The sequence below is a fragment of the Cupressus sempervirens genome, chromosome 1 (genome assembly GCF_028749045.1).
Source record: "Cupressus sempervirens isolate cs-2001-9-10 chromosome 1, ASM2874904v1, whole genome shotgun sequence".
Lineage (NCBI taxonomy): Eukaryota > Viridiplantae > Streptophyta > Pinopsida > Cupressales > Cupressaceae > Cupressus > Cupressus sempervirens.
Genome location: NC_143118.1, coordinates 460,255,641 through 460,268,145, shown reverse-complemented (window position 1 = coordinate 460,268,145; position 12,505 = coordinate 460,255,641).

Here is a 12,505-nt window from a genome sequence, read left to right as displayed (position 1 = left end):
AGGTAACCGCTGAATGCTCGGTGTGAACTGTAGACTAGGTGATGAGCTCGATAAGCATTCAAAATCGAATAAGTGTTGTCACTGATGACAAATATATCATAATTCCAACAAGTAGATGTACTGTGAGTTAACTTATTACAAATCTTTAAGCATTCATAGAGATTTAACATGCATAAAAGAAATAATATGAACACAAGAGACACCAGATTTAATGTTGAAATCCAATATGGGAAAAACCACCAAGTAACTAGCTACCAATTTTTACTCTTCTAAAGTGAGCCCTATTAAGAGCCAACCCTGTTAAAGGTTGCAAAACACATTGTGAGGTGTGACCTTGTTAAAGGATTTAATCACCATGCTAGGAGTGGCCTTTTTAGAGGTCTTTTGAACAATTCAATAGAACTATCCACCTTGTTAGAGGATTTACAAAAATGGTTGTGAGACCAACTCTATTAAGAGATTTAAAAATCACTACTACAATTGTGAGAAAGTAACAATGAGTTGACCTAAATGAGATGCAATTGAATTTGCTAATATAGATCTCTATTCTACTTCACTAGATCCTCTTCTAATCAAATACAACTTTTCTACTCCTCAAGGATATTTGATCCTTCTTCAAAATTTTCTCACACTTTCCTCAACACACTTGCATGCTCACTCATTACACTCATTCATACTTTAGAATTCACAACTTAATCTTTTATTTATACCTTACAAATTGTCAAGTCAGCTCATTTACAAGTTAAATAATCAATAATCATTACATCAGTCGTCTATAATCATTACATGAAATAATTAAACTTTATTTCCGAAAATAATGAAATCCTTCATTGGCTGACCCTACTCGATAAACACTACTCCAAAAATGATTTCCAGTGTTAACCAAATGAAGTTCGATAAACACTACAAACTCTACAAAATCCTTTGGAGACTAAGTGAACTTGGTAGACACTAACTTCCTTCATTGACCTTGTGAGATCAGTAGAAACTAACTTCTGACACAAAAACCTTTGTCGCCTAAGTGAGCTCGGTAGAAACTATTTTTCATAGAGTATCTTTTAGGAACACTTGATAGACTTTGGAATTTTCTTTGCTAACCAACTGAGCATGGTAGACTCTTTCTGATAATTGATATGGCATTTTTGTAACATCCAAGACAACACACATTTGAATAGTTGTATCCAACAATAGCTTGCAGAATAGAAGAAATAATATGAAATATTATATAAATACTTGATAATAACTGAGAGTGATAGGCCACTTCGAGGGGGCAACCTCCAAATATCTCCAATGAGAACACACTTCACAATATGATGTTGAAATAAGACTCACAACCTTTTATATATACCTAATTATGCTTAGGTTGATTAGAGCTATGAGACTTTCATTCAATCTATAGTCAAGACAATGATTATATCATTAAGAAAATATATTATAATGAAATCCATACAATAATTAGGGTATTGAAGATTAATCAAATTCTTTCCACTTGGAGGTATGATAATATGATAAAGAGATAAGACTATTTATATATTGTCAAGCAAGCAAATAAACTCTATGTCAAGAAAGATAAAATAATAAAATAAAAGGGCTCAAAAATTTCATAACCATATATCGGATTCATAAGTAAAAATGATATTGCCTTAAGTTTGGCTAGAGTCATATTCCTTGATTCTCCCATAAATACTTAGTACTAGCCCAACATATATAGAACATATTATTTATATTTCAATAGGGCCAGATGTCACAATTGCCATTTATTGAGCATACCTTGTAATGTTTGGTGTAACTTGGGGTATATCTTAAACAATTTGAATATTAGTTAACATGGCATTTCCTTCAATGCTTCATCAACTATGATAGTCTTCAAGAAACTAGAATCAGGCAAAGATATTAAGGGTTTATTGCAAAAAAGTTATGTCATTGGGTTCACATGGTAAAGTATGATGATTCAACAACCATATGAATATTTTAATACAAAGATAAGATTTTCATATACTTTATTCGAATGAATCCTTAGGATGCTATAACTTGTGTTCATAACTTTAAGAGACTATATGAAGGGATAGTACTTAGTGAAGGATTTGAGCAATACACAATACAAATCCACAAAGCCCTCGAATACCTACATGTAAAAACTTGTCACAAAGAAGAAAAAGACAAGAAGAGGTGAGGGTTTTCCCTAAAAATATGTAACTTGTATTCTCAAAAATGAAAAAGATATAGATAATTACAAATGATCTATCCTTATAGAAGGAGATTGAAACCCAAAAAGAGTAACCTAAAAGGTAAATGCTATTGAATAATTACTAGTTAATTATTAAATGAGAATGCATAAGGTGCATAAAGTGAAATCTTAAGAAGGGAGAAAAGGTAATTTAATAAATGAAATGAAATTAACCTTTTTCTCTAACACCCCCCTTAAGATGAGTAATAATGTAGCTACAAACAATGCATAAAGAGCAAGAAAACTACAATGCAATGTAAAAAGAAAACTTGGGTCCCAAAAAGAAGGCCTAATGAGGTACCCAATCATAATCAAATCTCTATGAAATAGAGAAATAGAGAAAACCTAGTGGGAAAAACTCTACTCCAAAAAGAGACAGAAAATAATACACAAATAAAACATCTCAAGAGAATCTCTCATGACTATAAGTACAATGAAAGCCTCCATGATAGAAGATTGAGACTCCATAGCCCCTCCAGAATCGTAGAACTCCTATGTCAATAAACATACCAATGTGGCTCCAATTTGAAGAAAACAAAGGTAGTGGACAAGGATGATAAAACCCATGTATGTAAAGCACAATTGGAAGTCCTAGCTGATGCTCAAAGGAGAAACCATTAGAATCCTAAAATATAATCTTCAAAGGAGGTGGAATAATAGGTGTGTTGAATCTATCATATTAGAGGATATGCATGTTATCTGATATATAATCAACAACTACAGTAGTTGTCTTGATGACTAGAGCTGCAATAATAGGAAATGCTAAAGAGTATTCCTATGCAAGAGATGGAATTTGAACATGAGGTGGAGGTGTAAAAGTCACAACACTAGTCTTAGGAACAACACATAAGTTCAAGCAACCTGACTTGACCTCAGTAGAATCTCATGAAAAAAGAGAGTCTCCAATAATGGAGATGGTGAACAAAAATATGAGAAGGAATATGGGTGGGAAGCATGACCAATAGTCCCTATACCAATAGTATTTCTTGTCTCACTATCTCTAATGTGCATTGAATCCTATGCAAACTCAATTGTCTTTCCTATCCCACTGTGTGTAATTTGATAAATAGAAAGAAGGTTAGAGGAAAAAGATGGAACAAAAAGTACATCATGAAAGCTACCATCATCAATGTAAATAGAACCTTTCCCACATACAGTCATAAGAATGTTGTTCCCCATCAAAATATGTGGAGTAGGAGAAGCCTCAAATGAAGAGAACAAATCCTGAGAAGATGACATATGGTGTGAAGCATCTAAATCTAGTAACCATCTAGAAGAATGAGGAATAGTAGTTGCACATAGTGCATGTCCCTTCCTTGTATCTTTACCATCTAACTAAAATGATGATGATGAAGGTCTATGAGAAGAATATGGAATATCAATGTTGCTCTTTTGAAGGAGAGTTGTGAAATTTGAAACCTATTTGGCATATCCATCTAACTTCTTCTCATAGAAATGTGGCTCATCATGATTAGGCTTATTACAATAAGAGCATTTCAATCTTTTTGGCTTTGATTTACCCCCTTTAGGAGGAGGTGGCCCTAATGAAATGTGAGTGATGGAATCAATTTGAGACTTTATAGAATGAGATTTTTGAGTCTTCTCCTTCATCCCTGAAGATGGCTAAGCTACCAATGCATGATTCTGTAAGCCTGTGAGAGAATCCAACTGAGAGAGATTAGCTTGCTCTTGAATCAATTGATCATAAAAAAACTCAAAGGATGGCATGGAAAATCTATTACTCAAAGCATCTTTGGTGGAATAGAAGGTAGAAGAAAAAAGTTGAAAGTTTCCACAAAGCCTAGAAAGAATCAAGTAGATACACTTAGTGCTAGTCTTCATTTTTCGACAACCCTGTAATAAATATTTTAATTGTTTAAATTTCATCAAGAAGTCCTCAATGGAGGGAAAAGAATCTAGTATAAGTAAGGTCAGCTCTATCTCAATCTGAAGTGCCCTAAACTCATTCACTATACCAAATAAGAATTCAAGCTTGGTCTACATAGCTAGAGGGGTATTGCATCCATCAAGATGAAATTGTAGACTACCGAAGACCTGCAAAGAAATCAATACTATTACCTCATCCATCTTGTTCCTATGCTGCATTACCTCAAAAATCCTCTATAAAAATAGTTGCATTACATCTAAAAAAATAAAAACCCTTTTGACTGGAGAAGTCGTGTAATCAAGGTCTTCCATGTGTTATAGTTATGAGGGGTCAAAAGTCTAGACAAGAAGAGGTCTCAGCCATTATTTTAGAGGTTTTTAAATTGTTTTTGAATGTAGTTCTAGTACAAAATACTAATGAAATAATAGAAAATCTAGAAAAATCTCGAGAATAAATTTTTGGCATTTTTTTCAGATTGGAAAATGGAGCTATAATGAAGAAATTATGCCCCCGAGAATATAAAAGTCATCAATAGAATTCAAGCACAATAATAGGTACCAAACTAGAAAAAATCCCCAAAAATACCTATGCCATAATATCCATCTAGGAACCAAATTTCTAGTGCTTCCTTTAGATCGAAAAAAGACCCCCATATGCTTAAGATATTGTGAGAAAACCAACAAGGCCCTTGTAAGTTAAAAAGTATATTTGAAAACCTTTTAAAAATTGAAAGGGGGGCTTAAAAAAATAGCCCTTGGCCCTCACGTGACTGTGGGTAGATAGGTATGTGCAAAGAAGCACAATGGTGGAACCACCAGTTGAGCCATTGTCAGAGTGATGCGAGGAGGGAGGATTAGAGGTCAGATGTGGGCGAAGCTTGGGCATCGATTGGATGTGGCATCGAAAAAAGAAACTCGTCACCAAATTTTGTTAACCACTGCTAGGAAGGGATAACTGCTACCAGGATTCATAAACCACCACTGAGATTTTTTAACTATTGTGGTGTTTACCGCTTGCATAATAAAATGTTTTTCTTTTAGTTTTGTGTGTAAGAGGCTATACGACCCTGTTGGGCAAAAAAAATGCCTTCTAGATCAACATTGTCCAAAATGGACAAACTTTATATTAAAATGGGGGTTTTGTCACCTTTTGAATCCAACCATGAGGTCTGTTTAGCCTCAACATGCTCTAAAAATCAGAGACCCCCCTATTTTCACAAGATATACCCAAAAAACTTTAGATCTATTTTGGCAAACCCTCATTTCCTTTTTCTCCAAACACCAAATAAGCTATAATAGATATGACTCTGATACCATGAAGGATTTGAGAAATACACATTAAAAATCAAAAAATCCCTCGAATACCGACATGTAAAAACCTGTCATAGAGAAGAAAAAGACAAGAAGAGGTGAGGGTTTTCTTTGAAAATATGCAAATTGAATTCTCAGAAATGAAAAAGATATAAGATAATTACAAATGATCTATCCATATAGAAGGAGATCAAAACCTAAAAAGGGTAACCTAAAAGGTAAATGCTATTTAATAATTACTAATTATTTATTAAATGAGAATGCAAAAGGTGCATAAAGTGAAATCTTAAGAAGGGGAGAAAAGGTGATTTAATAAATGAAATGAAATTAACCTTTTTCTCTAACACTTAGAACTTAAAGGAAGCCACAACTTCAGTGATCTCTATGAAATAAATTATGCTAAATTCAACATCAACGCAATCAAGAGGGTTGAAGATTTAAGAATCATATTGAGTTAGTCAAAGGATTAACCATTTGAAGGGTTCGATATATGCATACTCTATAAGTGATTGATTATAAGCAATTAAAAGACATATTAAACCAATGATCATAAGAAACTAATTGATTCATATGAAAGATTTTTGTGAAAGATTGATTATTAAGAGATCCTATTTAAAGATCAAAATGTAACAAATTATTAATGATTGTGAGTAACTAAAAACACTATAAATAATAGAATAAGTGGGAATTTTACATTGTGTGTGTGAGTGTGGGGGGGATAATAACCAAAGCTCCATTTCTAATATTTGACAAATACTTATATGAAGGCATTTTTGTGAGTTGATGCATATGGATCTTCATTGAAGCAACTTCTATTAAGGATACAAAGATAAGTACTCATTATGTTTTAGTATTTCATTTACCTACTCACTATTTTCTTGCTCTTATTTGCAATTATTTACATACTATAAGATCTATTTTCTTTGTGATTCTATACATACTATAAGATCTATTTACCTTGATCTTTTTCCTTTGCCTTTGGAGATGTTCTTAGAGGAAAAGAAGGTTGGTACTTTACACATGCTACCGAATATTATGAAAAACTCAACCTTATGCCGGTAGCTCCAAAGATGTTTTCATCTAGAATTTATTTGTCATTTGATGGTCATCTAAAGTGAGGCTCTCGAGGAAACCTTCTATAGAAAGAGGGTGTATGATGGTTCATTAGATAAAAACTTGAAGAAAGAGGGAGAAAATAGAAGATATGCTCCAGCCAAACTTTTGATGATTTTGATCATATTGATTTAGATGAAGTAGATCATGTCAAGATGGATTCTCTACTGATCACATATATAGACTAGAATGCCTTATTCTATTAGGATACTTGTTGAACTAGGTAAGCATGATACAAATTTCTACCATGAGGTTAGAAGCATGATATCGGATTTAGAGGGAGTATGACAATTTATTGGAGACAATCTTATATGAGGAGGTTATAAGGTTGATATTAGATTCTAAGGGAGTATAAAATTCCATCATAAGAAACCTTGGATAGAAAAAATTAACAGATTGAGAGGGAGAATTTTTAGGTGAAATTTCTTGTAATGCATTCTTCTTTGTTGGAGAGAAGTTTAAGGTGAAATCCCTTATTTCACCCTTTAGGAGAAGCTATGGTGTATCAACCCTTTAAATTGGTTCATGGTGGATATCACAAGAGCTACTATTTTCACATGTGGATTATGTCATGAAAGGTGACAATCTTTCATTTATGTGTATGTGAGGTCTCTATTGTAAGGTGATGATCTTAACAATGGCTTGACATATTATCATGATGGACTATGTTAATTTGTTGTCCTAGAATGTTTTGGAGATCATGATAAAAAAATGTATCCTAATAGACTACATTAAACTTTTGTCTAAGAATGTCAAATATTATGATACTACATTTGTTGTTCTTGAGTTATTGATCTATTATCATGATAGAATTTATTAACTTGTTGTCTCAGAATGTGCTAGAGACATTAAGTTGATGTCTCAAAGTGTATCATAGATTGTGATACTTATCATAATGGAGACTACTTTTTGGTCTCTAAGATCAAGGTTATTATCTGATAGACTACATTCAATATTGCGAGTGTACTAAAAATTAGATAACTAATATCTTTCTAGGATATGATATTCTTGTTTATAGGCATCTTGGTGTTGATGCTAGTATTCATATCCAAAGAATGTGAGATTGATAAGACTTTTTAGAATATGATCACCATTTTGTCATATGGTTGTGTTTTTTAAATCCTCCCTTGCCAAGAGGGAGTATTGGTGAGATAACATCAGTTAGATTATATATAATTTGATGGATATATGTTGATATACTTAGATATTGTTCTATAACAATACTCCCTAGCTAAGAGGGAGTGTTAATGTTTTAGCTTCAGTCAGATTGAATTGATCTAGAGTTAATCTCAAATGGTTAAAAATTATTACATTTGATTAATCATCAATTATACACACAAACACACACATACATTATTTTCAATAATGTCAAATAGGTATTAACTTGTCATAACCAATATTGATTAACATAGAGACATGTCTCTTCTACTCCTATATATATGCACTTGGAACACATAGAAATATGGAATTGTTATTAAATTTGTAGTGATCTTGTCTTTCAACATGAGAGGTCAATATAATTTCTACATAAATGGCTAGATGAGACTTCATAGTTCTAGTGCAAGATGTTGGTATAATCTTCATATAAATGAGTGTTTTGCAATGTGAGAGACTAGTATAACCCCATATAAATGACTATATGAGAATGATACCTCATAGTGCCAGTGCAGGAAGTTAGTATCACCCTCATATAAATTGCTAGTAGTTCCAGTGTGACAGGTCAACATTACCCCATATAAATTAATAGATGAGGATAATGTAATTGGCCAAAATATTCTAGTCATGTCAACATATTCATATGTGAGAGGCCTTGGATAAAGGATGTCCTATCCAAGAAGAATATCATGGGGTGTAATTCAAAGAAGATAGTGGGATAACTAAGGGTTAGGAAGGCCAATCTGGGGATATCATTAATGTTTTGGTTAAGCTAGAGGGTTGAATAGTATGTTTAAGCTTTTATTATTGAGTTCATACATCTATTTTGTAGACATTATTTGTCTCAAGATAACCCTACTAGAGGGGATATTATAAATTGAATGTGAAAGTATAAATTAAGCTAATGAAAAATAACACTTAGTATGAATGCAATTTTTTCAATCCACAATTGTACATACAACCTAAAAAATAGTATTTAAATAAAATATAATCATGAAAATAATAAATAGGATAAATTTGTAACAATCATATCTAAACATCTATTAAAATTGAAGTATAAGGGAATTAGGCTCGCTAAATGTAGTGAAAGAAAATAGAAAGTTATGTTAGGCATAAAAAAGAGGAAAGGACAAATGAGAGGTGGGATGAATCACTTGTATGCAAAATATAATTCCAAACCAATTAAAAAATTTATAGATCTAAAATATGAAAAAGAATGTGAAATTCAGAATACATAATACATTGGATATGTTCTCGAGAAAACCTGTTACAAAAAACATGAATGGGAGTCAAACCCACAAGATGAATGTACTTTTATAAAAATACTACTTGGTTAAGAGAAAATAAAGAAAAAAATAAATTTAATTTCATCTATAGGTTTACATTCCAATCTATAGGTCCAAAATTTAAAGCACATTTCTCATAATACTATCATAGATCTAGCCCTTAATCATGTTTATCGATCTAATTTTTTATTAAAACAAAGTGGAGCCAACCATTATAGTTGAACCAACAAAAATAATCTCCAATTCTAATGTAATTCCAATAAAGTATAATTTACATTCACACCATCCGTCACATCCATACATACAATTATAAAATGTTATCTCATTTATACACATTACAAAGATTAAACATCGACTATATTAGCCAAGACCTATTACAATTAAATGATGCAAATAATATACTCAATATCTAAAGAGATAAAAACTAAGTTGATCAATAATTTTATAGGACCGAAATAATCAACCTAAAGCATGTAACAACATCACCAATACAACACCAAGAATAACTACACATTGCTTCAAGTCGACTAGGACCTAAATAAAGAAACGTTAACAAACCACTACTTTTTTTTTTGGGATAACTTTAATAAATGAAATCCAATAGAATGATCATTACAAAATCCAAGAACATAAAAAAAATCATAAATATCATCCATAACCATAACATCATCTCTAACCTAAAATCCAAATTAATCTTCTATGCTAGTAAATAGAAGAATAGAAATATTGAACTCTATCATTACAAAAAAATAGTTAGGAATACTTTGAATGATGAATATTTTAATCTAAGTACCCAATGATAATTTGTAATGCAAACACTAGCATTGTAACCTCTTAAACATAAAACTTGATTCATACTAAAGAAAATCTCAACCATTGAGCACATGAACACTAAGACACCATCAACTAGTAAATCAATCATAGCTCGCTCAAATAACCATGTGAACACATGTAAGTTGACTAGAATAAATTATATACATGTCAAAAAAAAACAATAAGAATAGAAGCACTAGATATAAAATCTATCACCTAAACATCATAAATCATCTTAATTGAGAAAATACAATACAATGTCTGCAACAATAATAGTATGTTGACATCAATGAAAAAACACCTATGTTAGCATACATTTTTTGTTTTTGACATGTTCAACTAAATCTCCAGGAAATGCCCCCTTTTGAATTGGTGACAACATATGAAGTGAAAAATTAATCAATATACAAAGTAAAAATATATCCATTTGATCACTTTGAATAGCCAACTCAAAATTTGCAACACAAATATATTTCTTGATTATTCTCTATTTTTTCCATAATCTCTCCCCTTTTGATATCAATGGGTCAAAGATGTTAAATTTTTTAGATTCCTCAAAAGGCTCAATGAAAGTATTTAGTAAAAAATCAAACAAGATTACTCTTACTAAGGAGAAGTCCCCTACACATCAATCTAGCGAAATAATATTTTGATAATGCACTAGACTGATGTCATCCCAAGCATATTAGTTTTGATCAAGAGGGGTTATAACCCCAAATTTAGCTTTGATATACTCAAATACATATTTTAATAAAACCTTTGTAAAATATCAAATATTTTTCCTTAGTACGCACATTATCTAATCTACTTCTTTCTTAATGAATTTATGTCTCAAGAATTGAAGCTTAATAGAAATATACCTTTTCCTTGAATATTTCACATAATTATTTGAAATATTTATAGAACTATAGTAATTGTTATAAATAACAATAGGTTCATCAATATTTATCCTCAAATCCTTTAGAATTTTCATCATCTAAATGACTTGAGTGTAGTTGTTAGCAATAGCATCATAATTAGCTTCAACAACAAATTGAGAAATCTAATCTTGTTTCTTATCTATTGAAGAGATTAGTCACTTTTCCAAAATGAATGCATCACAACTATTATTCTTTATATCATGCACATGACCTTCCTAGTTAGCACCTTCATATACACACCGTGTGAAATCATTATCCTTACCAAACTATAATCCATAATTAATTATTTCATCAAAAATTATGAATATCCTTTTAATAGAAAAAAATATAATTCCTTTGAATCATCTTGAAATATTGTCATAATACAAATAAAATTTATAATATTAGGTCTATTCCAAGTCAAGTAAACATATTGATTGATCATTAATTTGTATCTTGTTTGATTTTCACAAGGAGATTCATCATATTTAGTAAATTTGTAATTAGCAACCATAGGAGTACTGTCTAATTTTGAATTTTCCATAACAGATTTCTTTAAAAAGTCTCTAGTTCATACTTGAACCATGTAATAACAATTCCTTTATCTAATTAACTAATTAGAAATCAAAGAAACTATTTCATCTCACCTACCATAGACATCTCAAATTATTTTTTCATATTATGAGAAAAGTCTTTAAATAATCATCACCACCAAATATGATATCATCAACAAAAAATTCAGCAATTAAGATATTCTCATCAATTACTTTGAAATATAAATTACTATCAATAGCACCTTTACTAAATCCAATCTTTTTCATATACTTTTCTAATCTATCATTATAGGATCGAGGAGCTTCCCTCAATTCATACAATATGTTTTATAGTTTAATAATTAATCTGGTTACAACTTCAATCCTAGAAACAAGGAAAACAACTCATTAAAATTAAACTTCCATATAATAACCTTTGCATACTATTCTAGCTTTATTCTAAATTACTTTAGCATCATCATTCAACTTGTTTCTAAATACTCATTTAGTTTTAATAACATTCTTGTTCATAGGTTTGGGAAAAATAATCTAGGTATCATAGCTCTCAATATAATCAATAATTTTTTCTTTCTTTCATGCAACTTTCATTATTACATTCTTCTTTTAAATCTTTAGGCTCAAATTCAAATAACATACATGTTCATCTATAACAATTATTCCTCTAGTTTGAACACCTTTATTCTTGTTACCAATAATATCATCTTCAAAATGATTAATATTTACATATTATGGAATCTTTGGAGTAGGATTTTTAGTAGACCCATTAGTGTCAACTTCTTCCTTATTAGCCACAAGTTTAACTTTCTCTTCCTGGCCATTTTGTTCTTGAATTTGAACTTGTGATTCCACAATCTGATTATCCTCTTCATCTATGTTGTACCTATAAGTTATCTTGATATCTACTCTAGAATTTTTACTTTAAACAAGATTCTCCAATCTATATTGTTAGTCTCTCTAACTATTATTGTCTATTAGTGTCAAACACTTAGTCATTTATTTAGTAGAGTCAAATGGTCATCACTATGATTGAGCTACACTATATAGGCTAAGTCATGAGATTAGGATTTTTAGTAGACAATTAGTGTCAAATTCTTCCTTATTAGCCACAAGTTTAACTTTCTCTTCCTGGCCATTTTGTTTTTGAATTTGAACTTATGATTCCATAATCAAATTATCCTCTTCATCTATGTTGTACCTATAAGTTATCTTTGATATCTACACATTCTCATCTACTCTAACATTTTCACTTTAAACAATATT